Raw genomic sequence first — 25680 nt, forward strand, 5'->3', positions numbered from 1 at the left:
TCTGGCAAGAAGCATTCCGTTATCTTGGTCATAGTGGTGTTGAGATTAATTGGAGCTGCCACCAGTAGAGACCTCTGAAGGGAAGCACAGAGGAAACAAGAGGAGGTATTAGTCCCAAAAGAGTTATTTAGGAAGGTTATAACATTTTGGATTATAGAACCCAGGTTGAGGGTGTCTCAGTCTTTTCTGATGATGTTAGCTGATTTTGTAGGACTTGCTCTGAATGGAGGATGTCCTGGGAGATGTACTGTGGCATTTTGTGTCGGGACATATTCCCTTGAAATGGGACAATGTTGCCACTGGGTAGGAATGCCAGCCAGTGTACCCTGTGGCTTGGACTCCCTGTACCCAATGTTGGTCTCAAGGATCTGAAATAGCATAATTAACTTGATTCGTATTGAAACCCATATTATGATGGACCGGAGAGAACATTCGGCCTTTGTCTGGAAGGTGCACTGTACATGACGGGTAAGGGCACCCCCCATATTCTTGGTAGTTATTTTTGCAGTGATTTAAGGTTTGATGGTAAAAGAAACAAAACAAGGTGTTCATAGGGTTAGTAATCAATGAAAGAGTTAGGATGAGAGTGATGGGTGCTATGCATCCGGCCTGTGGGCACTCCGAAGTACCCTCCAAGTAGGTATTCTCAGTGGATCCTGAGACAAAGGTCTCCCTAACTTTGAATTTCCACACACAGACTCTGAGCTAGGGGAGATTTTGACAAGAAATGCGCATCCTAGTAGGACCCAGGTTACGACATGCATACTGTTTGTCTTCGGGGGCACGTTTGACCCGAGAGAGATGGTGCCAGGAGGGGTGTCCCAGAAGTGTTAACTGCTGTAGGTGAGGGGAGAATGACTGTGTGTGGACTGGTCCATGGAGGCTGCAGTGGCTTTGGCTGAAGTGATTTGAGCAGGACTTGGTCTCCCGGATGCAGTGGTGGTGACGGTCAGTTGAGAAGGTCGAGATTCAAGGCAGGACTGACTAAGTACCGGTCTGAGTGATCCCAGAGCAGCTGCTGTAATGAGCTCTAATGAGAGTTTAGTCAGGTAATCCTTGATTAGCCCATTGGTGCGCTCCACTTTCCCTGAGGATTGTGGGTGGTGGGGAATGTGAAGCTTCCAGGTGATACCCAGAGCCACGGAGACCTGCTGAGTAATCTTTGAGATAAAAGCTGGACCATTGTGAGATTGGAGAGAGGTGGGGAGGCCAAAGCGTGGGATAATGTGGTTAAGAAGGGCCTCGGTTACCACCTGAGCCATTTCTCTAGCTGCAGGAAGACCTCGACCCAACCTGTCACTGTATCAACCATTGTTAGCAGATATTTAACCTTTTTGTGAGTAGGGAGGTGAGTAAAATCAACCTGCCAATCCTGTCCGGGTAAGTGTCCACGCAGCTGGTGAGCTGCAAGGCTGCTAAAAGCTTAAGTATAAGTTTAGCATTCATGATGGGTGACCCCTTGGTGGAGAGGAACCCTCTTTCCTGCAAAATCGCAGCATGACTGTGAGCCATAAGGAAGGCATATTTTGAACCCGTATAGATGTTGACTTTCTTATGGTTGCTGAGGGTAAGGGTCCTGGTTAAATGCTATGAGTTCTGCCTTTTGGAAGGTGGTTTCTCTGGGCAGCTTTCCTGCCTCAAGCACCTGATCGACGGTAACAATGGCCTCGGCAGCCCTCCCTGACCTCACGCATTTACGCAAGAGCCACCAGTCTACACACACAGTAGGCATCTGACAAAGGGGAGTCAGTTAAACCCAGTCTGGAGGTTTGCATTTTTTCCCCCCAGGATTTCAGGACATGAATGGGTGACGGAAGAGGGGCCAGAGACAGGTAGAAGAGTGGCTGGGTTGAGAGAATTAGACTGAATAAGACTCGCCAGAGGGTTTTTGATAAAGGGCACATGGAAGTCCTGTGAGCGGGCAGGAGTGAGAGTGGAGAGCGGGCGGGGAGACAGGAGGGCCTGAAGGCAGTGCGAGGAATGTGCTTGGACAGGTCTTCCCAGAGTAAGTTTGAGGGGTTCCCGGGTGAGTAGAGCTGCCGCCACCAGGGCTCTAAGCAGGGTTGCCAGCCCCTGACGGTGGGATCCATCTGCTTGGAGAGATAAGCGACAGGACGCAGGGCTGGGCCCAGAGGCCGGGAAAGGCCGCCTGCCGCCATACTCCGATGTTCGTCTGTGCACAGGAGGAAAGGCTTTTCTGGATGAAGAAGGCCAAGGGCAGGTGCCCTAAGGAGGATATGTGTGAGTAAAAGGAAGGCCCTGCGGACCTCCCCGGGGGATTGGAGACGTCCTTTGGGCGAGGCTTTTGCTGTGTCGTACAGTGGCTTGGCTAGGGAAGCAAAATTAGGGATCCAAGATGGAAGAATCCGACTGAACCTAGGAAGGAAAGAATTTGTTCTGCCGATTCAGGGGAGGGAAGATCCCAGATGGCCTGTGTGCGGTCCACCGTCAGCTGTTTGGAGGAAGGAGTTGGTTGAAGACCCAGATAGACGGCTGTGGGAACTGAAAGTTGGGCTTTGGATGGGGAGACACGGTTTCCTTTGGAGCACAGGAAGGTGAGGAGTTGTGCAGTGTGTTGCTGAGAACGTGGCGGAAAAGGTCTGCAGAGGAGGAGGCCAGCAACATCCTGGAGGAGAGTGCTGGGTGGTGTATTACATGAGGAGAGATCACTAGCTAATGCCTGACCAAACAAGTGAGGGCTGTCCCGGAACCCCTGAGGCAGGACTGTCCAGGCCAGTTGCTGGGAGGTGTGTGTGTCCGGATCTTCCCAAGTAAAAGCAAATAGAAAATAACATTGAGGATCCAGAGGGATGGTAAAAAAAGGGCACTTTTGAGGTCAAGTACAGAGAAGCGTGTGGTAGAAGATGGTACATGAGATAGAAGGGTGTAGGGGTTGGCACTATGGGATGGATAGGCACCACCACCTCGTTAATGAGGTGAAGGTCTCCCACTGGGCAGTAAGAACCATCAGGCTTTTTTAACGGGGAGGATGGGAGTATTACAGGGCGGGTTGATAGGAGTAAGAACTCCCTTTCCCAGGAGTCGTTGGATGATGGTTTGAGACCCTGACAGTGAGTGAGGGAGATTGGAAACGGGGGGTGAGAGGGAAAAGAGGGATCCTTAAGGCAAATGAGGACTGGGGTACAATGGGTGGCAACAATCAGGATAGACATATTGCAGACCAGGGGGTTGACAGTGGAGGAGACAGCGGGGAGTCCTGAGGAGGATCAGGAGATGTTTGGAGCAGTGGGAGGATGAGAGCAGCGCTAGGGTGTTGGAACCATGAGCAGCTCCGAGTTTGGTCAGGAGGTCGCGACCCAGGAGTGGTGTGGGGCAAGAAGGCATGACTAGGAAAGAGTGGACCAGTGGTCCTGGGCTGAGAAGGAAGGTTGTCAGCACCCGTAACCGGGACCTGAGAAGGATAAACTTGACCAGATTAGGAGGGGAGGACAGAGAAGGTAGCCTCCGTGTCAACCAGAAAGGAGATGGACTCACCTGCTACCTTGACCGGTACCCTGGGCTCCTCGAAGTTTATCGGAGTCGATGAGTCCGGGCCTCTTCAGTCCTCAGCCGCCAAACCCAAGACCGCCGGTGGAAGTGTACCCGGGGCTGGAGGGACTGGCCCACCACTGCCAGGTGTGGAGGTGATACCGGAATTGTCAGGCCTAGTCTCCCAGCCAGGAACGGATCCCAGGCTGCAGGGCAGCTCTGAGCCCCAGCCACTAGACCCCCACGGGTTGGTGTCTCACGAAGCCGCAGCAGGAACTTCGCAGACGCTCAGGCAAGCAAGCGAGAAGAGGCAGCTTTGTTTAGAGAAAGAAAAAGTTTATTGAGGAGAAAAAGAGCAGAAATAAAGTGGGACTCCCAGGCCAGGGAACCAGGCCTGGGAGGGGCAAGGAAGCCAAAGTGGAGTCGTGTCTCAGGGAATATATACCCTCCTTCCCTCATTATTCTAAAGCTCTACCAGTCTCTTTGTGATTGGTTAGTTCTCGACTGTCTCACTTAATTTGCTACTGAGTGGGGATCCTCACCTTCCTTATCTAACAGCTTTCTCTTTCCCCATTTGTTGCATCTTTAAATTTATGGCCCAGTCTTCTGGATGGGCATCCCTGCATTGAAGTTAAACAGCTGCCCTTCTAATGTGTCCATAAATTAAACCATTTTCCATTTCTCCAATTGTTAGGGGGGAAAGGATGTCCCAAAGCTAATTCCATATAGGCTTTGTGGACTCCACCCCCACCCCAGGTCAAAGCCAAAGACACTGGGAACTCCAAATCCCATCATCACCAAAGGGAAGGTGGCTGGGACCTGAGGGTGGGGTTAAGCAGCCAGGTGGATATAAAAGGCAGACACGTGGGCTTTGGGGATCCCCCATTTTGGCTCTCCACCAGCTCACAGCGTCAGGCCAGCTCTGAGAGTGACTTTGGGTTTCCAGGTCGTCGGATCGGGTAGGACGCATTAAAGACTTTATTTCCCTATTTTTTCCCTGAGTTGTACATTTTCCTTATTTCCTTTTCTCTTGTAAATAAACCTTTTATTAACCTTTTGTGTGTGTGTGTAGTAGAGTATTCATAAGTCCCTTTAAAGCGCACGGGTGAAGACCCACAGCCAGGAACCCGTTTTAATATCGGGGTTGCTGTATAACACAATCTCCGCCTCCCTTTACCATCTGAAGGAAACCAGGACTAGCATTAACAATGTTGTACTTGGTCTTGGGATGTTTGTTTTTCCTAGTGGAATGAGTTACTTCCCCTTGGTTGTCCTTATCTCTGAAGCCTCCCCAAATTCTTCAGAGGTCCCCTCCTGCACTGTCCCTGAAACTGCCTAATAACCCTAGCTTGCCCTGTCTCAGAGGGACAGTCACTTTTCCAGTGATCCTGGATGTTGCAGATGGGGCGCGGTCCTGGCGGAGGGTGGGGGGTTGGGGCATTGTCTGGACCAGTGTCCTTTTTGGCCACATTTGAAGCAGGCTCCCGGCAGCGGTCGGTTGGGGCCCATAGTTGTCATCTGTCGGGCAGCAGGTGCTGCGGTCTTTGGAGGAGCAGGGCCTGGCGCTCTTAAGGCAGCTACTAGGGCCTGAGCTTGAAGCTCTGCCTTCTGGCGGCTACAGAGTTCCCTCTCTGCCCTGTCCTGTTCCTCCTGGTTGTTAAATACTGTAAAGGCCATATTCAGCAGATCCTAGATAGGGATTTGAGGACCGTCATCAGCCTTCTTAAGCTGTTTATCAATGTCTGTGGCTGACTGAGATATAAAATGGGTAGCCAGAACTGTGGCACCTCCAGGCAAGTCAGGGTCAAGCCTGGTATAGTGCTGGAGCGCCTCCGTCAGGCAGCGGCTAAGGAGGGCAGCAGGGTTTTTTGAGGCCCACTGGGTAATCTTTGTGAGCTTAGTAAAGCATACAGGTTTAGGCGCTGCCGCTGCCGCTGCCGGTTGGAGACCAGCTAGGAGAGAGGTAATAAAACGGTCTAGGTGAGCCCAGCCCCAGGGGTCCTGCCTGTGTCAGTCTGGTAGTCCCACCCTGGCTCTGGGCTGGGAACTGCTGCAGAGCCTGGGGGCATGGCTGTGTCAGACACTGTGGACCTGATCTGCAAGGTCTTGGGCAGACCTGAAAACCTGTTTCCTTTTGTCACAGGTCAGGGTGGAAGAGAAGATAACATGTAATCATGACTTGTAAGGTCATAGACTTGGGTAAGATAACGAAATTTTTGGGTGTAGGGAGTGAAAGAGCCCAGATGCTTTTCAATCTGGGAGAGGTCAGACAGAGAAAGAAACATGGACTCTAACTCCTCCTTCAGTCCCCCCCACTTCCCTGAGGGGAGGGAGAAGAGGATAAGCAGAGAGAGGGTGTGGTGACTGGGAGGTAAAAAGAAAGGGTGGGGAGGGACTGCATTTGGGAGCTGGAGGAGGAGAAGATAGAGAATTTAGAGGATCAGAGAATGCAGAAGAGGGGTTCGGAGAGGGCGCAGAAGAGTCTGAGAGGAGTCTCGAGACTTAGAAAGTATGGCAGGTTTTCAGGAGGGAGGGAAGGGCCGGAGCGCAAGAGAAAGACAGCCTGGGCCTAAGGAATTACAGGCCACTTTTTTTGCCTACGGCAAAAAAGTCGGTTAGAATTTTGGGGTCAAAATGTTAGGGGGATAGGATGTCCTAAAGCCAATTCCATACAGGCTTTGTGGACTCCACCCCCACTCCAGACCAAAGCCATCAGGACATTGGGAAAGACAAATCCCGTCACCACCACAGGGAAGGTTGCTGGACCGGGGTTGCCCTGTAACAAAAGAGCCCATTTCCGGCCACCTAGAGCCACTGTCCAGTTCATATTTGGGCCAGGCCGTGGAGCAATAAAAAATGAGGCGCTTAGGTCTCACATCTGGCTTTAAATGTAGAGGGCCAAGGGCTTTAGGAAGCACCACAAGGGGGAGTCTGCTGGAATGCGGGATTGTGTTGATCTGGTAGTGAGTGTCCCTCTTAGGATATCAAATGGAGTGGGGGAGGGAGGCCGGCCTGTTAAGTCTTAGTGAGCTCGGAGGGGTTCCTGGCTTCCAGTTCCACGGGGAGAGGTAGAAAGAGAGAGAGTGAAGGAGAGGGAGAGTGGAGGGTTCGGGACGGGGCAGGGTCCCCACGTGGGATTGAACCCCGTTCCCGGGCAACGCACCAGGTGAAAGGTTCGGCACGGTAAAGAAAAGGAGAGCCAGGCTAAATTTCTCAAAGGAAGGGAAAATTCATTGCGCCACAGAGGGACCTCAGGGACCCAAGGTGGGGGGTCCTTGAAGCTGCACACATTGTCAGGGGAAGCAGGCTTTTATAGGGTGAGGAGGTCAGATGGGGCAGTGGGTTTGTAGGGCACAAAAAGATTTGTAGGGCTGGGTGAGTTTCTTTGTCTGAGAAAAGGTTTGTAAGGGGGGTGGGGGGCGGGGGAGGTTCATTGTCTGCATTCTCTAGGCAGGCTTCAGCACTCCTGTTCCCAGGTGGGCTTCCTGGTGGGTTTTTGCATTCAGGCCTCCTGCATGGACCTTTCAGTAGTGAAACAATAGGTAACTTTTTTTTTTAAATCATACAATTGTATGATTATCCTTACATTTACAGAAAGTTATTTTCTTAAAAATGCTTTCTTAGCATACATTGGTTATTAATATTCTAAAGTAAAGAAGTAATAATGCCCGTGACCAGCCCCGGCAAACTGTCCTGTCAGGGGTTCCTGTAAGGATGAGAGGGCATGGACAAATCTGAGGGATTAGGGGGAGAGGGAGTGAGGAGATGCAAACACTTGATCAGGGTGCAGACACCATCCTGCTGAGGGTCTCAGCAGCCCTTTATACATTACAAGCAAACCCAGAGTACATAAGCAAATGCATTAGAGTAGGAAGATAACAATCATCACATCTTCCTCTAGAACAGCCAGGGGTTTATTTGCCCTTCAGCAGAGGTTGTAACATTCTTTATTTTGAAGAAGGCACAGTTGCTAAACAAAAGTGTTCTTAAAATAGTTATTTATCTTAAACAATCATTTTATTACTAGCAAAAACTTATGTGACTGAAACTAACATTTCTATGTTTACCATGGTGAAGGATTAACTAAGGGCTAGGGGAAACAAAGGACAGGAAGTTACCTGGGGGAAGGGAGACAGAGGGATTTTTTTCTAACTAACCTATAAAGTTTAAACTAACATATAAGCATATTGTTACAGGGCAGGGAGAAGGGCAGCCCAGACCCCACAAACCTGCCTATTCTAAAGGGGTTCTGCCATCTGCCGCATCAGCACAAAACATATGAGACTTTAATGGGAAGGAACTTTAATACAATTAGGAAACAATACAGAAACGGCAAAGGGAATATATACCTTTTTTCCCTCATTATTCTAAAGCTCCACCAGTCTCTTTGTGATTGGTTGGTTTTCGGCTGTCTCACTTAATTTGCTACTGAGTGGGGGATCTTCACATTCCTTATCTAACAGGTCTGTCTTTCCCCATATGTTATGCTTATCGCTTTATCTTTATGGCCTAGTCCTCCCGGGTGAGCATTCCCAGAGGGCATTTGGTCCAGTCCCCCCTCACCTCCTTTCTTCATTTTTCTCAGTCCTGACCTGGGTCTTTAGTCCCAGTTCTGAAAACTTCCTGTTGTGCAGGATTAAAAGATTCCTTTAGGTCTTCTGACCTGACTGCTCCCTGGTCTCCCATGATGCTTCTTCCCACAGTAGGACAAGGAGGAAGCTACACTGAGGCCGCAGGTAAGTGTGGATCTGGGGTTTGATCCCTGAGCCGGTGGGGACAGTGTAAATGGACTCCATGGGGGAGTCACCCTCATCAGTCCTTCCTGTGGTCTCATCTCTGACCAGGTTCTGTTTTGTTCTCAACCAGGCAGCGACAGTGCCCAGGGCTCTGATGTGTCTCTCAGCCCCTAAGGATCTTTTACAATGAACCCGATGAGGCTCCTGTTGTGCACACCCTGGGCAGCAGGGTGATGGTGTCACTGTTGTTCTTAACTGTGATTTTGAGCATTTGTTCATATATTTATTTTTCTATGTCTACATAAGTTGCTATGTCTATAAACAATAATAAATAAAATATAATAAATAAAAAAATTTATTTATTCATGCATACAAGAAATGGGGTACAGGCCAGATGCACGGGAGGTGATAAGATTCACCAGAGACAGAGTGGGGAACAGAACAAGCAGACTGATGAAATACACTGCTGAGGGGAGCAGCGGGTGAGACAGGAGAGGTCTGCCACGCCATGTGGGATTCTTGCCCGCCGGCCGGGATCTAACCTACACTGCAGAGGCTGCGGACAGCCTCACAGTGCTGCGCTCAACCACCAGCGCCACCAAGGGAGGCCTGGAAGTCAATTTTTTTTTGCTATATTTATAACACAGTTTTTTTGTCCTTATTAAAATTGGGTTATATCTTGCTGATTATTGAGTTTTAAGCATTATTTGTAAATTCTTGATACAGTCCTTTATCAGTTTTGTAATATGCAAATGTTTCCCCCCACTCTGTGACTGAACTCCTTTACTGACGGGAAAGCAAGCATTATTGTCCAGACAGAAGCATGGATATATTTTTTTAGAAAAGAAAAGATAAATTGCTAATTGGTTTTGAGCAGATACTGGCTGACTGGGATGTTGGGGGATGGAAGGGAATGACTGACTTATGCGTATCCTTGAGTGTTATTTAAATGTTCTTGCATGAGCGTGAAATATGCTTTCAAAACTAAATTACACTTCATTCCTCAATTTATAAAACTCTTCACACATCATGTCCAAATCACGTATTAAGATCAGACTGGCATGTGGGCTACAAGTGAGGGGCCCGCACATCATAGTTGCACAGTCATGGTTTCTCTCAGGGGTCACCCTGGCGTTGTCCGTTCTGTGGGTGTTGGACAAATGTAAAATGACCTGTGTCCATTATGAGAATATCATGCAGAGTATTTTCACTGTCCCTAATGTCTTCTGTGCTCCAAGGAAGCAAAAGCAAAAAAGTAACCAATGGAATCACATGAGACTAAAAAGCTTCTATATAGTGGGGGAAACTCATTAAAATGAAAAGACAATATCAAGTTGGAGAAAATATTTGCACATCATCAATCCAAAAAGGAGTTTGCTGCAAGAGGCCTTGTTGCTCCAGCCAGATAGGATACTGACAAGCAGCTAAGAGAAAAGGCCTCACACCGTGGGGCTGAAGATCTGGCATCCCTTTGCTTTTTGTTCTTGGTCATAGAGAGAAAAAATTTGTCAGAAAGTATATTAGGCAATAAATTATATGTATCAGCATATTGTAAGTAAATAGCACGAAAAATTGTTTAGAAATTAGTTGTTGGGCAGTTTGGCCCACTTGACAATGGGAGATGGTTTGTTGAACATGCCTGACAAGCATTACAATACAATAATTATAGTGGGTCCTTCTTTTGCCTTCCCTTGAAGTTTCTTGGGAAAGTTTTTAAATGAAGCTATTTGAGTTAGGAGTTTCTAAATAAAAAAAAGTTCTGATAGCTGAGTAGCAGCCAGCTCCTGCTGTGAAGGCCATGAGAATAAAAAAAAGTCTTTTCTTGCTTAGGCTTTGGCTGATAGGGATGTACTGGCGGCTATCTACTGTCTTAGGTTATTGTTTGGTTGAAACAATGAGTTCTAGTGTAAGGCTTAGTTTTTTATTAGCCTTGAAGGTTGCCTTCTTGCTGAGAGCACTTAGTGGCGAAAAGCCCATAGAAAAAGAGATGCACTGATTGTTTCTGCTTTGTTTCTATGCACATGCTAATGTCATCTCACTGCTTGCAAAAAATGTACAAATAAAGAACCTGCTGAGCCTCTTGGCAGAAGATACTAACACCTCACCAAGTGTCTGTGTCTCCTCATTCCCTTCCCCTCAGCCCCTAAGTTTCAGTCCTTTCGTTTTCGCCGAGGCCGTCTCATCCTTTCAGGAACCCCTGACACGACATTTTGCCAGAGGCTGGTCCCTGGCAGGAGTTACTATCCAAGACCTACAAAGAACTGCAAAACAAGAAAACAACTCAATAAAAACAGGGCAGAGGAGCTAGATGGATACTTTTGTAAAGAAGACATACAGATACCCAATAGGTACATGGATAAATGTTTGTCATGTGCTGTCAGGAAAATGCCAATTAAAACCACAATGAGTTACCCCCTTACACCTGTGAGAATGACCCACTGAAGGGTGTGGAGGAAAAGGAACTCTCTCTGGTACATGGTGGGTGGGAATGAAGTCTGGTCCTGTTAGTGGGCAGAATGAGGGTTTTCCAGGGTTTCTCAAACCTGTACACTCTACATGGGATCTGCCATCATCTGAATTAAGACAAAACATACTCTAAAGCCTAAGACCTTCAATAGAAAAGAACTTTAATACAATTATTGTGCAATAGAGAGAAGAGAAAGAATATAGTTAGAATAGTTCCCAAGTGAAGCACCCAAAGCTACCCATCCCCTCATGGGTAAATGCCCAGAGAAACAGGGTTGGCCCAAAGCAGGCCCACTGGGCCCGAACGCCTGCCACAAGGGTAAGGCACCTACTGGGACAGGGGCAGGAGGGGCCAGTCAAGTCTGGAAGGAAAAGAGCAAAATCAAAATCCACATCAAGACAACAGCTGCCATTGTCAGCGTCTCCATGGGACTCTCACCTAAGTCTCTGTCTCTTTCACATGTCTCTTTCTGAGTCCCCAATTCCCTGGCACAAGTCCAAGCCTGAGGAACAAGCCTGGCTGCTTCTTCACATGTCTCTCTGCTCCATGTGCCTCCTCCAGTCTTCTTTCCTCATCTCAATCCACGTCTTCCTCCTCTTCCTTAGCTTCTCATCCCTGCTCAGCCCCACATTTCCTTGGGTGGGGCGGTAACCTGGAACCTCTCTTTTCTACGGATAGCACATTGGTCCTGCCCCTATGGAAAACAAATTAAGTTTTCTCAAAATATTCAAAATAAACCTGTCCCATGGTCAAGCATTCCATTCCTTGGTATTTATCCAAAGAACGTAAAATGCTAATTCCGAGGAATATGCGCCTCCTATGGTCACTGCAGCACTGTCTACCATAACCAAGCAATGGAGACTACCTAAGTGCCCAACGGCAGGTGAGGGGATAAAGAACACAAACCGTATACACAATGGAATACTACTCAGCCATGAAAAAGAAAAATACTGACTTTGCAACAAGGATAGATATGGATGGGATTATGCTAAGTGAAATAAGTTTGAAGGAGAAAGTGAAATACTGGATGATTTCATTCATATATGGAATATAAATAAACAAAGTGGGCACAGGTGAAACTAAACCAAAACAAACTCTAGAAATATGACTGTGGAATTGAAGGTATGGGGTGGGGGTAAGAGCAGGAAACAAGGTAGGAAGAGGGCCCAGTGAACTATGGTGAAGACTGTGGGTGCCCTTATGGTAGGCGTGATGTGGTAACAAACATCTGAAGAGGGGTGACCCTGGGCCTCTGAACACATACAGTGTGCAAAGCAATGTTACCTCAACTGAGTAATACAATGAGGGGAAAAAGAAACAAAAAAAGCAAATTGTCCTCCAGCAGTCACTGACCTCAGGACTTTGCCCTCGCCTCCTCACTGTCATGCAGGCTGAGGGGCTGGTTTCCCACAAGGTCAGAGGCAGGAGGTGCAGGGACTCCTGGGGCTGCTCAGACACCGCTGAGTAGAGACACTGCAGAGAGGGAGGCTCTGAGGGGACCAGAGACAGAGGGTCAGAGTAACCCCAGTGCTGAGTGAGGGTCTGGTTTCCAAGAGAGGAGGGTGTGTGTGTGTGTGTGTGTGTGTGTGTGTGTGTGTAACAAGAATGACAGGATATACAACACAAGATGATGGGAAGACAATTAACATCAAGCCCCAGAATAAATGAATTGAAATCGCACACAGAGTAAAGAGTGCCAGAACAACACCTCAGTAAATGCAGTTCTGTGGAGAAGCAGTTTCCAAGCAGGACTGAAAAGGCATTGGACCTGAAGAAGAGGCTGAGGTTTAGAACTATCTCATGGTTGGTTTGAGGTGTAAGGAGCTGGGCAGGACCCCTGCTCCAGGCCCCTGCTAGGATGTGGTGGTAACTTCACCCCTGACAGCTCCCTCCCCCAGTCGCCAATGTTCATCTTCAGTCCCCTACATTCATCTTCTTTGGAATCACCATAGAAAACCCACGGGCCTCAAAATGAGGTTGTTCCATGCGCTTCAGCTACTTTCTCTCTAGACCAGAGATGGAGAAGGGCCTCCCCGGTGGCGCAGCGGTTGAGCGCTGGGTTGCGAAGCTGCCCTCAGCCTCTGCAGCGCCGGTTCGATCCCCGGCTGCTCCCCGGCCACCTGAGGAGGGTCCCACATGGCGCGCAGACCTCTCCTGCTGCCCGCTGCTCCCCTCAGCAGTGTACTTCGGTCCTTCTGCCTGCTCTGCTCCCTGCTCTGGCTCTGGTGAATTCTCTCACCCTCCCGCGCTTCTGACTGTACCCAGTGCATGTGTAAACAGAACAAACAAACAAATAAATAAATAAACATGCCTCTATAAAAAAAAAAATTAAAAAAAAAAATAGACCAGAGATGGAGGGAGCCACACAGGGGGAGGGAGGAATGTGTGTCCCCCACTGGCCTGACCCAGGGGCAGGATTAGCCCAGGTCACCCCAGTTCCTGAGCTGAGCCTTTGTCTACAGTCCAGGAAGGGAGGAGAGATGGAACAGGGTCTGTTGCGTTGGGCAACACCACACTGATAAAGAAACGGGAGTTGTGGAGCAGGCTATATGATGCAGGATGCTGCGGAAGAGGAAGATCCGGGCCGTTTTTATTGCTAGAATAATCATACAGCATCAGTTACGTGGGGTAGGAGGACAAGGAGGAAAGGATGGGTGAAATAAGGAACGTCGTCTTGGGCTTCAGGGGGACAGGAGTCTGCTGACCAGATAATTCTTATCTGCTTGATGATCAAGTGTTGGAATCGAAACCAGACCCCAGACCCTGGACCATGGGCCTAATCTTATCAACAAGGCAGCCCACTGGTCAGCTTCTGGGCTCCCTTGTCACACCTCGTGATGCATCGCCTTCCCAGGGAGATCAAGCTTTCTCTCTTGAAAGATTTGCAAGGCACCATGTAAGGTCTGGCTCCCGTGACTGAGTGACCGGGCAGTTCTGACCTTGTGCAGGAATGCAGAACTGCAGGTCACAAAAATGGCGGCTGAACAGGCTGCTCAAGTTTAGCGGACCCACCAGGGTCTCCCTCAGCTCCTAGGGGGAGATATAATGTTAGAGGGGCAAACTGACATTTCTTTCTCATTCTGGGGCTCTCCTGTCTCCCCAGCGTAACCCTCCATGTGCAGCAGGGAGAGGATGTCAGGTCAAACCCAGGCTGCTTCCCCCACGCCTCTCCCCACTAGTGTTCAGGATGCATCTCCTTGTACGCATGGCCACCCTGGAGGAGAGCACGGAAAGGTAAGTATCATTATGATATTTGCTACTGGGATTGGAGGTGAGTTTTTTTTTTTTTACTATAAAAGTTCTTTTATTTGGGTTGTTGCTGTAACAAGGCTGTGCAATTAGGAAAAAACCTGGGAGAAGGAGAAAGTGTTGAATTGAGTTTTCATAATGCAAATTTAAAAAAAAAAAAAAAAGGGAAAAACATCAACAATGAAAACAAGAGAAACATTTGCATGAATTACTCAGTTTAACCCACGACACCCTAGAAGTTGTCAGATACCATGATCCCAGCGTAACTAATGACTGTGGGGAGTGAGACTCAGAAGCGCAGCCCAGGCCACACATTGGGCGACCCGGGGTTCTGACCACCCAGGGCCCCCTGCTGTGGCAGTTGCAGTGAGGAAGGGTCTCCGAGCTGAGGAGGCTGAGACCTCAGTGTGGTCACAAACACTGGAAACATCCAGAGTGAGGGTTGGGTCCTCTTAGTGATGGGCGCCCACTACCTGCCCAGCCAGCCCTTCTATTGACAAGTCAAATTAAAAAAAAAATTCCTCCTCATGCTGCTCTGGTGCTGGAGGCAGGTGAGATGGGAGAGAAAGTGGAGGGGATGACAGGTCCTGTGAGCCCTCCCTGCCTGGTGTGGGGAGCAGAGAAGGCAGGTGAGGGTCCATGTTGAGAAAGGCCTGGGGCGCCGTGGGGAGCAGAGACTGGAGAGGGTGAGCGTGTGCGGGGCAGGCAGGAGGCTCCTGCGGTCTCACCAGGGCAGGTGTGGTCACCTCCTCCCTGAGCGTCTCCTCCGCCCTCCCTTGTTCACCTTCCTCACCCACCTTGCAGGACAGTCATGGCCTTGGGGTTACTACTGGACCCCCCCTGGAAGAAGTGATCTGCAGCATCTGCCTGGAGACAGGAGGCACTGGAAGCATTTCCTGTGGCCACAGCTTCTGCCAGGCCTGCTCTCAGCTGAGTGACTCTCTGACCCGCCGAGGTCACTGTGTGCTGTCCACGCTGCCAGGAGCCACCACAAGAGGGAACAGCAGGTCCAGTTTTATTCTGGTCAATTTGTCCTCTGGGAGCAGACTTGCCCAGGGGTCATTTTCCTGCTTCTACATTTAATCTGGATCCCTGCAGCCTGGTGCAAGCGGTGGGGTACGACCAGCTTTGCTGAGGCCCGCTTCAGTAGCAAGCCTTGACAGAAGCCACGGGGAGAGAGGCCCATGGCATTCTATGCCCAAACTCAGCATGCGGACTGTGGGCCTCCCTGAGCTCTGGCAGCGTTGGCCTGGGCTGTGCTATGGCAGGTGGGAGACCAGCCTGGTGGGCTGTGATAGAGGGGTGCCTGCTCTGGATGCTCAGGTGAGCATCTGGCCCTGCTGAAGCCCACACCCACTGTGATCCCTGATGCTGTGGGGAGAGGGAACCTTACTGCATGCAACCTACGGGCCTGTTTGATGCCCTCTGAGTGACAGCGGCCTGCACTCCAGGGTGAGACTATCTGACCTCAGGCATCTGGACACACTGACAGGTGTTTCATTTAGGAACACAGTGCCAGAATTATAATGGACCAATCAGATTCAAGCTCTCACAGGTGTCATTCAAGGTTTTTTTTGTTTTGTTTGTGTGTTTTAAAAGAGATTTTTATTTTTGCTTAGGTATGCACACAAGAACTGGGGTTTAGGCCAGAGGTTTATGGGGTAAGAGGATTCACCAGAGTCAGAGTAGGGAGCAGAACAGGCAGATCTACTGAAATACATTGCTAAGGGGAGCAACGGCTAGACAGGAGAGGTCTGCTGTGCCACGTGGGTTGGTTCCCTGGCCGGGGATCGAACTCATGTTGTAGTGGCTGGCAATAGCTTGATTGTGCTGTGTCATTAACCCCTGTGCCACCAGGGAACCCCCCACCATTCAAGGTTTTTGAGACCTGTATGGTCTCAAAAAGATGCCTGGATGGCATCTAAATGGACCAATCTGATTGGAGCTCCACTGGCACCAACCAAACAGCTGGGATTGTAAAGGGGCCAATCAAGCTTGAGAGGCGGCGCCCTGAAGAGGATACAAGCCAGAGCAGCAGCCAGCCTGAGCCACTTGATAGACAACTAGTGGTCTAAAGATTTGTTGGTACTTCTAGAAAGATCTTTGCCAAGACCTCTGCAGAGTATGAAACCTTTTCCAGAGACCTTTGCTGAGACCTGATGGCTACGCCTGCCTCTGGCCCTGGCTCTAACACCGCCTGCAGACAACATCGTCAGGCTGTCCCTGGGGTTTCTAAAGGAGCTGTTTGCTGGTGGCTTATGCCCAGCCTCTCTAAGGCTGTTTGCTGTTGGTACAATGGCATCTTTATCAGATGTAAACTGGCATCTCTGGCACCATTGCTGCTGGACCAGTGCTGACCAGCACTGCTGACCTGTGTCTGGCCTCCTCTGAGAGCTGTCCACCTCTTCTCATCCTTGGGCACCATCACCTGGTGCTATTGCATCTGGCAGTGTCCATTCCAGGGTCTGGTGCTGTCCGCCGGGCCTTTGGACAGCTGTTGCTGGCTGCTGCAGCATCACCTGAGCAGCTCCACCTGGGCTCACCTCCAGCTGCCACCGGGTGTTGGCTCCTGGTCCACTGCTTACCTGTTGTCACCAGCTCCAGGCTGTCATAGCACAGCTTGTATGAGTAGCCTTTGTTTCAGACCACTGGACACTGAGGACACTGTCTGAGGTAGGACGGATGACCATTTCTGGGCTTAGACACTCCTTCCTTGTTTGCAGTCTCCCCTTTTTAATAAACCCTGTTGCTTTCACACCCTGAGCCTGAGTGTTGTCTTGCAAGTGTGAGCACATGGATGAGGACTCAGAGACAGTGACTGTCCCCAACATTGCCCTGTTTTAACATAACCTGAGAGTGGAACTGGTGACTGTCCCGCTGCAGGGTGTGGTGTCCTGTGCCCACCTGACCCCCCCTTCTCTGTTCTGGCCTGAGAAAGTGACAAGTGAAGCTGCAAAAATTCATGCCTGGGCCTCCTGGTGGCATAAGGGGTTAAGCACAACATTGTGAAGCTATCTGCAGCCTCTGAAGCACAAGTTAGATCCCAGGCCAGAGAGCTACCCACATGGTGTAGCAGACCTCTTCTGTCTTGCCTGCTGCTCCCCTCAGCAGTGTATTTCAGTCAGTCTGCCTGTTCTGCTCCCCACTCTGTCCCTGGTGAATCCTCTCACCCCCCCCCCCACCTCTGGCCTGTACCGCAGTTCTTATAAGTATGAATAAATAAATCTTGGGCCTCCCTGGTGGCACAAGGGGTTAAGATGCACCCTATGAAGCTGTCCACAGCTTCTGCAGCACGAGTTCGATCCCCGGCCAGGGAGATACCGACATGTGCAGCAGACCTCTCCTGACTCACCCACTGCTCCCCTTAGCAGTGTATTTCAGCCCATCCGCCTGTTCTGTTCCCCACTATCTCTGGTGAATCCTCTCACCCCCACACCTCTGGTCTGTACCCCAGTTCTTGTATGCATAAATAAATTAAAAAAATCAATAAATGAATCTTAAAAACAAAATCCATGCCTGCCAGAGAGTGTTAGGATTTGAGCTAAAAAGAACTTCAAATTCATTCTTGTTATCTAGATGAGGGTGAATAATCAAAAGACCATCAGGCCAGTGATGGCAGAACCTGGACACAGCCAGGACCCTGACTCCCTGTCCCTGCTTGTCCCCTCATGCCTGAAGGAGGACAAAGCTGAGGATTCCCAGAGAGGAGCTGGACACTCACCTCCTCCTGCTCATCTCTGATGGAAAAAGCAGGAAACAAATGGTGAGAAAAGTTGAGATCACAGGAAGTTGTAAGTCTGTCTCCCATGACCAGTCCTTGCCCGGGGAGGGCTGTGCACTAGGAGATGCGACCATAAGGCCGTGAGCCCTGATGACAACATCATCTAGGAGGGGGACCATGTAGCAGAGGGTTCCTGTTTCTCCCCAAACACTTCAAACCTTCTCACTGAAAGGATGTTGATATAGAGGGAAAATGAGGAATCAAAGTTAAAGCAAAAGGATACCTGTTTTATGAGTCCTTTTATGGCTACTGAGGTGATACAATACATCATTATTGAAGCAAGAGGGAGGATTTCAGGACAGACGCCCTGTGGACACGCACAGGAGCAGGAGGAATAAGGCCTGTGAGCACACGTGTGAGAGACCTATTGAGGGTCCACAGTCCACGCACACACTCCTGTTCCCTCCTGGGGATCTGCAGATGGTGGACAAATGTCTGTGAATGAAATCATAGAAGATGCTCATAGGTTAGTGTTGGGGGAGCTACTGGGTTTAAAATAACATCAGGGAGGAGGAACATCTGAGATTCTCTAGTGAGGAAATAGCTTAGACTTTTAACAGAAATGATGATGTTCTTTTTTTTTTTTTTTTGGTGGGACCCTCGCCTGCGGTCGGGGAACGAACCGGTGCTGCAGAGGCTGTGGACAGCGCTCAACCACTGCACCACCAGGGGAGGGCAATGATGATGTTCTTTTAGTAAACAGCAGTCGTGGCCGTCATCCCAGAGAGAGGCCAAAGGACAAGCAGGATCTGTGAGCCCCAGGGTGAGCGTCCACCTCAGGCAGAAACAGCTTCTGCAGCACAGACAGTGAGGATGGACGTCAAGGGCAGAGATGCCTAGAGACCCCTCTCCCCACGTGGGCACCGCAGACACGGAGTAAGGTCACCTCCAGGGCCCCATGAGAGCTGCTCTTCTACCCGAGGGGGCAAGTGACCCACAGACCCCCCTACTGAGACCCACTTCTCTCCTGGGAAGGAGAAGCCACACTTTCCCCTTTGCCTCCAGAGCCGCGTGAGCAGTGAAGGTGTCTGTGTGCGCTGAGGAGGAGAATGAATTCAAGCTTTTCAGTAACATTCGTTACTAGTAGTGACATTCCTCAACTTCCAGGCTTGGACTTGTGCCAGGGAGTTGGGGACATGGACAGAGACACGTGAAAGAGACAGAGACGTGGGTGAGAGACCCAGGGGAGCCTGACAATGGCAGCCTTTATCTTGATGTGGATTTGATTTTGCTCTTGTCCTTCCAGACTTGCCTGGCCCCTCCTGCCCCTGTCCCATGGGTCACCAGTAGGTGCCCTAGACTGTGGCAGGCTTTTGGGCCTCAGTGGTTCTGCTGTGAGCCAAGCCTGTTTGGCTGGGCATTTACCCATGAGGGGACAGGTAGCTTTGGGTGCTTAATTGGGAACTATTTATCTATATTCTTTCTCTTCTCTTTCCCTATTGCACACTGATTCTCTATTGCACACTCATTGTGTTAAAGCTCTTTTCTTTTTTTTTTTTTCTTAAAAGGAAGGATACTCCTTTTTTTTTTTTTTGAAGATTTATTTATTTATTTGTTTGTTTATTTATTTATACAAGCACTGGGTACAGTCAGAAGTGTGGGAGGGTGAGAGAATTCACCAGAGCCAGAGCGGGGATCAGAGCAGGCAGAGGGGAGCAGCGGGCGGCAGGAGAGGTCTGCGCACCATGTGGGACCCTCCTCCAGTGGTCGGGGAGCAGCTGGGGATTGAACCGGCGCTACAGAGGCTGCGGGCAGCTTCGCAACCCAGCGCTCAACCTCTGCGCCACCAGGGAGGCCCACTTTTCTAACAAAGATGTTAGGCATTAGATTTTGTCTTTATTCTGCTGATGGCAGATCCCATGTAGAGTGTACAGGTTTGAGGGTCCTGGGAACCCCTCATTCAGCCCGCTGACAGGACCAGACTTCATCCCCACCCACCATGTGCCAGAGTTCCTTTCCCTCCACACCCTTCAACTCACAGGTGTGAGTTTTAATTGGCATTTTCCTGACAGCACATGATGATGAACATGCATCCATGTACCTATTGGCCACATGTGTGTCTTCTTTAGCAAAGTACCTATTTAGCTCCCCTGCCCCTGTTTTGATTGGGTTGTTTCCGTGTTTTGGAGTTCTTTGTAGATCTTGGATAGTAACTCCTTGTTGGATTGATGATGTGCAAATATTTTCTCCGACTCAATATTGTCTTTTCATTTTAATGATAGTTTCCTTCACTGTGTACTTGTTTCGTTGGAGCACAGAGACATTATGGGCAGTGAAAATAATGATGGACACAGGTCACTGTACATTTGTCCAACAACACCCACAGAACGGACAACACCAGAGTGAACCCAAAGGGAAACCATGACTTTAGCGACTATGATGTGCGGGTCCATCACTGGTAACACACGTGCCAGTCTGGTCTTAACACGTGATTTGGTCGTGATGTGTGAGGAGTGTTATAAGTTGAGTAATGTAGTATAATTTACTTTTAAAAGCATATTTCATGCACATACAAGAACATTTAAATAACACTCAAGGACACACATGGGTAAGTCACCCTCCCAACACCCCTGTCAGCTAGGACTTCTGGTCAAAGCCAGTTAGTGATTTATCATTTCTCTTCTCAAAAAAAAAATATATCCATGCTTCTGTCTGGACAACAATGCTTGTTTTCCTGTCAGCACAGGAGTTCAGGACACAGAGTGGGGGAAACATTTGCAAATCATGAATCTGATCAAGGACTGTATCTAGAATTTACAAAATAACACTTAAAACTCAATGAGCAGAAAGAAATAACACAATTTTAAAAGGGACAACAACAGTGTTGTAAATGAGTGGTGCCTCATTTGAAAAATGGGCCAAAGAGTTTAACAGACACGTCACCAGGAAGAGACACAGACGACAAGGAAGAACATGAATAGATGCTCAGCATCACGGGGCACTAGAGAAAGACAAAAAGAACAACAGTGATGCCATCACACCTGGTAGGGGCTGAAAAATACAAACCCTGCACAGGTGCTGCCCAGGATGTGGACAACAGGAGCCTCAACACTGCCGGCTGGAATGTAAAAGGGTGAGGTCACTGTGAAAGATCTTTGACAGTTTCTTTGAAAACCCAAAAACCTGACATACAGCCCAGCGATCACTGCCCCAGCTAGTTACCCAAATAATTTGAAAACTTATATTTGGGGGCCTCCCTGGAGGCACAAGGGGTTAAGACGCAACTAGGAAGCTGTGCAGTTGGGGAGGTGACCCACATGGCGCAGCAGACCTCTCTTGACTCGTCCACTGCTCCCCTGAGCAGTGTATTTCAGTTAGCTGCCTGTTCTGCCCCCCACTCTGTCTCTGGTGAATCCTCTCAACCCCCACATCTCTGGCCTGTACCCCAGTTCTTGTATGCATAAATAAATACATCTTTTAAAAAAAGAAAACTGATATTAAAAAAACTCTGCATGCATGTAAATGTTTTTTTTTCTGCTTTATTTTTTCATTAAGATTTATTTTTTTTATATTCCCCATACAATTTCACCCCCCTTATTTTGACCCGAATCCCTCTTTTCCCCTTCCCCCCATAGTGTGTCTCTGGTTTATAGTTGCTTGTTGATTTTGATTTTTTCTGTATTATAGTTATTCTTTTTCCTAGTCCCTTAGTTAGGTTTTCTAGATTCCTGCTATGAGTGAGACCATCTGGTATTTTTCTTTTTCTTTCTGGCTTATTTCACAGAGCATGATCCCTTCTAGCAACATCCATGTTGCTGCAAATTGCATGAGTTTATCTTTTTTGATTGCTGAGTAATATTCCACGGTGTCTATATAACACTTCTTCTTGATCCAGTCATCTATTTTTGGGCATTTGGGTTATTTCCATAGCTTAGCTATTGTAAATAGTGCTGCTATAAATATAGGGGTGCAGGTGCCCTTTGGAATTAATGTTTCTGTGTCATTTGGGTAAATACCTAGGAGTGGAATCACGCATGTAAATGTTTATAGCAGCACACCCGTAAGTGTGAGCTGCCCATAGTGACTTCCTTCCAAAGACAACAGCCTCTAAATAAATGGGAAAAAGAGTAGCTTTTCAGGAAGAAATCTGGGAAATTGACCTTAGCCAGGTGTTGAAGGTTAACACCATCAGTGATGAGTCAGGTGGACATAATGAGCACTGCCGTGGTAAATGGACAATGTCCCTGAACCCCTGGAGTCCGCTTCCCCAAACCCACAGTCCCAGTCAAAACAAAAAACCTAAATTGAGGGACAATAGTCCTGAGCAGTGCTCCTTGATGGAGGCTAAGAGTAGGAAATTTAGGGTGGAGGGGTCACAAGACCTGAAACTGGAGGTGGGGGTAGAAGTGATTAACATAGTCATTAAATCAATTATGGAAATGAAAATCGCTGTGGGCCAACTGCTAGCAAGTATCAGATGCTACAGGAAGTATAAGGAGGTGCAGACCAGAGGTGGGATACAGGGATGGAGCCATTGCAGAGACTCGCTGCTCCTGACAAATCAGCCCAGTCCCACCATAGAAGTAATTAATTTAACAACAGATAACAATTCCACAAAGGAATGAGCCCTCCCAACTAGAACACTACCTCAGTGCCCTTTCTGGCCTGGGAAGACGCAGCTCTGCTCCCAGGGCTCTACCTGGGGCCTGCAGGCTTCTCCTCACACACCAGCCCTCTCCAGAGGCAGCTCCTCCTGCCTGCTGGTGTCTGCACAAGCATCATCTTCTTTCCTTTTGTGTGTGTGTGTGTGTGTGTGTGTGTGTGTGTGTGTGCCCTCATGCCACTGAGAGGAGGACTCTGGTGAAGCTTTTCTCAGAGGTGACCTGAGAACCCCCATCTGTGACCCTAACACCTCTCCCAAACATCACTCCTCACCAGTGTCAATGTTATAAAAACAAGGAGGTCTGAGGAACTGTCATCCAGGCAAACTGGATGGGATTATGGAGCATCAAATGGACATTAGCAAAAACTGAAATGAAAGTATGGTGTTTAGTAATTATGTCAACATTGCTTCATTAGTTGTAAAAAAAAAAAAAAAAAGGAACTGTACTCCTGTAGGATGTTAACAAAATGGAAATGGTGTGGGATAAACAAGACCTGTACTGCCTTCGCAACTTTTCTGTAAATCGAACAGTATTCTTTAAATGTTATTTTTTAAAATACTCTCAATATTTAATAGGTTATAGAAGGAAATATTTTCTCTTTCCAGTTTTCCCAGGTATCACCATCCAGGGACTGGAGAGAGGGGTTCTGGGAGAAAAGCTGGAAACCTCACACCCAGGGCAGGCTCCGGAGTCTTCTCTCCTCTCAGCCCTGCTGCTCTGACTCCTTACAGAGCACCTCACTCCCAGGACGCCGCCCTCCAGGACCCCCAACTCTGCCCACCTCAGTCCCCGCCCCGTCCTGGTGGCTCCACCAGAATCCGCAACAGCGCGGCAGCGCCCCCGTGTGGCCACAGGGCTGAGCACAGGAGCCCAGAGCTGCCCTTTCTCCTGCTCAGCCAGGCCCTCCCCAGGCTCCCTGGGCCCCCAGCGGCAGGACAGGGATCTGCCACAAGGGGGGCGCCCAAGTCCAGTGTCAGGTCCGAAGCCCTCAAATTTTCTTGGTCCTGTGGACAAAGGACAAAAGCAGGTTTCCAGGTCATAATGGCTGATTCCCAGATAATGGGCTGATCCCCCAAATATAGAGGTTCCTACGGTCTTAGGTGGATCCTTGGACTCCAGCGTCTCTGTACTTTGTTTCTGCTTCTGCTTCCAGGGGTGAAAGTGCCTCCTCCTGGGAATTAACATTCAATTCTACCCAGGAGCCCAGGTCCTCGCCCAGGAAAAGGACAAGGTTCCAGGAAACGCCAAGACCCGTGGGCCGACCACCCATCCACGTCTTAGAGCAGGGGGAGCAGGAGTGATCAGAGCCGGGGAGAGACCCGGGGAGCTGGTGGTGGGGTGTGGTGGATCTTTGGTGGAAGGGCCGCACCTAAGAGGAACAATAACTATAGAAAGATGACCCACGCTGTAAGGAAATAAATAAATAAATATACATCGTTTAAAAATTCTCTATCTCTGAATGAGGGGAGGTCGAGGAGAGCCCCCAGGGCATGACTAGGAAGATGGGGAGGCTCCTGGAAATGGAGCAGAGGATGAAAATGGGGACTAGGGCATGGGGCCCAAAAGGAGTAGTGGGGGAACCAGAGAGGGTGGGGCCAGGAAGGGGTGTTATAGAACAGGGAGAGGGGCAGCCCAAACCCCGCAAACCTGCCTATTCTAAATGGGTTCTGCCATCCGCCGCATCAACACAAAACATGAGACTTTAATGGGAAGGAACTTTAATAAAACTAGCAAACAATACAGGAAAGGCAAAGAGTCTAGTTTCTAAATAAAGCACCCAAAGTTACCCGTCCCCTTGTGGGTAAAAGTCCATCCATATGGGATCGGCCCAGAGCAAGGCCCCAAAGCCTGCCACAAGTCTAAAGAATCTTCCAGTGGGGACCCACAGAAAAGGGTCAGAAACTACCAGACAAGCCCGGAAGGAAAAGAGCAAAATCAACACCAAGATAAAAGCTGCCATGGTCACCTCCCACGGGTCTCACCCACATCTGTGTCACCCAGTCCACGACCAAAAGACAAGCGCAGTTTCTTCACGTGTCTCTAGGCTCCATCCTGCTTCCTTCCTTCCTCAGTCTCTTCTGCAGCTTCTCCTCTTCCTGCTCAGCTCCACCCTCCCTTGGGTGGGGCAGGGAACCTCCCCCTTTCCTGGGGACCACCCTGTTACAGGGGCAGCATTGGGGACACTGTGAGGGGAAGGTCTGTGTGGGTGATGCGGGCTCTGCGAGGGGTGGGGGGCTCTGGGAGAGTCTCTGTCTCCCCTGGTGGGATTGCAGAGGGGTGGATGCTGTAACTGACCAGGGAACTACTAAAGTTCTGGGCCTTCCCTCTCCTTGCAGGGCTGATGTGACTCAAACACGCACACTCAGGCTGATGATGGAGATGAGGAGAGGACAGTTGATTAGGAGGAGGCCCCCATTTCCTGAGCCACAACATCCTCCCCAACTCCCCAATGCTGGGGTGGCAGGGAGATTCAGGGAGCCACGAGGAGGTTATTCAGGGAATCTAGAGGAGAGAGGCCTGTGCTGCCCTGGAGGACCAGCCCTGGGGGCTGATTCTGGGGCTCCGGGGCTCCATTCCCTGCAGGCGGGTCAGAGTCAGCCCCGCTCACAGCTCCAGGCTGCTGACAGCCCCTCTGTGCCGTGACCCTGCAGACACCGCTCTGGGGATAGTATAAAGAAAACAAAACAGCAAAATTAAATGGGACTCTAAAAACGGTAGAACTAATTTTTTAAAATCACATATTTTGAAGGACACTTCAGAGGACGTGGAATCCTTGTCTGACAGCTCATTGCAATCAGGACCTTGACCGTCACGTGAGCTACTCTGGCCTCCACTGTTTCTTGTGAGAAAACAGCCACTGATCACTTTATCGCCTGAATATTTTACTGGTTTATACCAAAATCACTTCCTACTTGCACACCTAAAACAAAGATCTGGCGTCTCCACAGTCTCTGAGGGGGAGGCGGCAGGAGGGGCCTCCTCAGAGGCTCCAGCTCAGGTCCCACGAGGCTGCGATGGGGACGAGATGTTGCGGATCTGAACAGCCGTGATCAGCGTGGAAGGAACTGCCTCAGAGCTCCTGCATGTGGCTCCTGGAGAAAACCCTCAGGTCCTTGTCCTGTGGCGTCCCCTTAGCCGAGGGTCCACCGTTGCAGGGAATCACCCCAGAGAGGGACCAGGAGGGGAGCCCGGGCGGGAAGTCTCAGCCCCTGTGAGCCTGACTGTGACGTGGCGCGTTCCTTTGCTTCATTCTCCTCACGAGGAAGAGCCAGCAAGTCAGACACACGGGGGGGTGGGGGGGAGTTGTCTCCCCTCATGTTTATCACAGAGTTGGTGGAAATTCAAAAATCAACA

At 49.4% G+C, this 25680-nt stretch overlaps 1 long non-coding RNA gene across 1 annotated transcript; it reads left to right on the top strand.

Moving 5' to 3' along the window:
- The first annotated feature begins 382 nt into the window (after nucleotides 1-382).
- LOC129145610 (uncharacterized) lies at nucleotides 383-15171 on the top strand. The gene is made up of 3 exons (XR_008551401.1): nucleotides 383-468; nucleotides 13796-13926; nucleotides 14746-15171. It is a non-coding gene; the product is annotated as an uncharacterized LOC129145610 (long non-coding RNA).
- The last annotated feature ends 10509 nt before the right edge of the window (nucleotides 15172-25680 follow it).

This window comes from Talpa occidentalis, unplaced genomic scaffold, assembly GCF_014898055.3.
Source record: "Talpa occidentalis isolate TD23 unplaced genomic scaffold, MPIMG_talOcc4v2.1 talOcc4.13, whole genome shotgun sequence".
In the NCBI taxonomy this organism is placed as follows: Eukaryota; Metazoa; Chordata; class Mammalia; order Eulipotyphla; family Talpidae; genus Talpa; species Talpa occidentalis.